Raw genomic sequence first — 2,799 nt, 5'->3', positions numbered from 1 at the left:
CTCTTACTCCTTTGAGGTCCCCTGGAAGTGGCACCCATCTTGCTTGGCCTCAGCTCGCCCTCTTCAGACTTGGGTCATACCCTCTCCTTACCATTGCCCAACTCACTCCTCATAGGAGACTGAGGTCCAGTTTCCTGGGTCAGATGCTTCCCAAATACATCAAAGTAGATGGAACTGCACAGCACATCTACATAAATTAGTTTATACACCTACACACAGTGGGGAGCTTCAGAATGACTGGAGCCTGGGAACCTCCAAGAACACTAATTCCTGTGTGTTTTCACTACTGACGAATTATGTAGAAGTAATCTGTGCGAGCATCCTTTCTCAAAAATACATACTTAGATCCCAGACGTGTCCTTGGGCAGAGCCAACTGTGCGTGGCCAGGTTTCAGGGATATGCACACTCCCACATGTTGCAAGTCAAAGCCAATTATCCTAAGCTCACTTTAGCCCCCTTAATAACTGTTCATTGTTCACCTCTGTGTCATCCTCATGAGCTGGGGTATTACCTTTAAGGATACATTAACTGAGCAAACCACTGGCTTCCACCAACCAGAAGCCTAAAAATGCCTTCAGATAAGTATCTGAGGCCTATAGAAGAGACTGCCCCACTGTGCAGTCCCCAGCAGTATCTAAAAATGCCTGCGTTTATGACTTTCTTTTATCCTGTAACTGTAAAACCCTGTTACCTCTTCCACCCTAAAATGCGTTATGCAAGACAACCTGAATCTGTGTCCAGGAGCTCCGGTCTCTCTTATTTGTCTCAGGAAAAATCTCCGATTCCTACTGAGGTCAGAGCGGTTGTTTGCATCAGCATCTCCTCCACCATGAGGGACTGCACTCTCAGACTGTGAGCTGAGATGCATCCTTCCACTCTGAAGTGGCTTCTCATCAGCTATCTGGCGAGCAATGAGAAAAGTAACTAACTAACACAAGTGACCACGGAAGAGGACATGAGACACAACTTGGGCAAAGACAGCAGCGGTGGGGGGATGGGAAGACTGCATCATCTGGACTAAAGGTGCCACCCAAATACTGAACCCCTTCAGTGAATCCACATGTGCTGAGTAACAACTGACACAAGTTAATGGAGGTAAGTAAAAATGCGGTGAAAGAATTTACCCACAATTCAGTCTTGAGATGGAAAAAAAAAGAAGAAACTATAGAAATAAATCATAGTTAATATAAATCATAGTTAATATGGTTGATTAGAAAATACACACAGACAGAGCACATGCTTTCCCCTCCAAAATACACAAGGGATTTGCAAATATTAATCACAAGCAAGTTGGCAGTATAAAAAGCACAATAAACTCAGAAGAGACAGAAGGAACTGCGTATCCTACTGTCGGTGTACAAAAAAATAACATTTAAAACGTCCAGTTTTGTGTAATTCAAAATGACGTGTATGAATAAGTCAATAAAAAAGAAAATCAAAATGTTAGGCAGGAAAACAGAAGACAAGTCCTGTGAGTGAAACACGAAGGACAGGACTGAGGGCTGTTCCAGGTCTCAACGTCACATTGTCAAATAAGAAAAGCTGAGGAAGTCAGTGGCCAGGCAACGGTGGTGCACACCTTAAACTCAGGAGGTAGACACAGGTGGATCTCTGAGTTCAAGACCAGCCTGGTCTATACAGAGTGAGTTCCAGGACAGCCAAGACTACACAAATAAAAACCCTGTCTCAAAAAGAAGAAGAAGAAGAAGAAGAAGAAGAAGAAGAAGAAGAAGAAGAAGAAGAAGAAGAGGAGGAGGAGGAGGAGGAGGAGGAGGAAGAGGAAAAAAGAGAAGGAAGAAAGAAAAAGAGAGGGGGGAGAGAGAGAGAGAGAGAGAAAGAAAGAAAGAAAGAAAGAAAGAAAGAAAGAAAGAAAGAAAGAAAGAGAAACAGGAGACTTCGGGACCCAATCTGCTACAGTTGCAAGGAGAAGCAGGATCCAGGAGGAAAAGCACAATGGTTAATTATGGGGAAACTAGAACTTAACTCTACCCCTCCCCCACACACACATCCTGTATCTTTGGATGAGCCAATGGATGTTCAGAACCTCTGAAATCCAAAAGCAAAGGAAATGAGGCTGATTTCCCTCGCAGTCTGCAGCTATAACGTAGACTTAATTATGGAAGAAAACCACAGAATTTGGCAAAATGCTGATGTACAACAGAAAGCTCTGTAAAGTGGCCACATGGACTCTCAGGATACCCTGCATGCCTCTGAGATGCGTGGACATTTCAGGAAACTGTACAGATTCTGGGGAAGAGGCTGAGGATGAAGGAAGTCTGATTGGGCAGACAACAGGACTGACTGAAAAGGAAGACATTCCTACTCCTGGGTATGGCTGAGGAGAAAGGTTTTATGGTACATATGAAGGAGAGCACAGCCAGAGGCATCTGGAAGCATCCAGACTGAACAGAGCCATGAGGGGAAGGGTTTGGGGGTAGAGAGGGAAGAAAGAGAAAGAGAGAGGAGAGAGAGGCCCAGAGGACCGAGAGAGCACATGGGAACCAAGACAGCATGCAGTCAAAATGGCTGAGTTCTACAGAATCAGAAGCTGAGGGAAGGAAGGAAAGACCAGCCCATGGGTTGGAGAGGTTGAGGGTGTGGTGGGGTGAGAAGTGGTGGGAGGAGCCACGGGTTCTTAGTGAGATTTGTCCCAGATTTATTTGGGACCTGACAAGAACAAAGCATGAAAACAGAAAGCACATCTTCCGAAGCAAGGAAACAGGAAGTATGCCTTCTAAGGCCCGGAAACAGGAAGTTTGTCCTCCAAAGCACAGAAACAGGAAGTGTGTCCTCCAAAG

The sequence above is a fragment of the Microtus ochrogaster genome, chromosome 15 (genome assembly GCF_000317375.1).
Source record: "Microtus ochrogaster isolate Prairie Vole_2 chromosome 15, MicOch1.0, whole genome shotgun sequence".
In the NCBI taxonomy this organism is placed as follows: Eukaryota; Metazoa; Chordata; class Mammalia; order Rodentia; family Cricetidae; genus Microtus; species Microtus ochrogaster.
Note: the sequence above shows the minus strand (reverse complement) of the source record.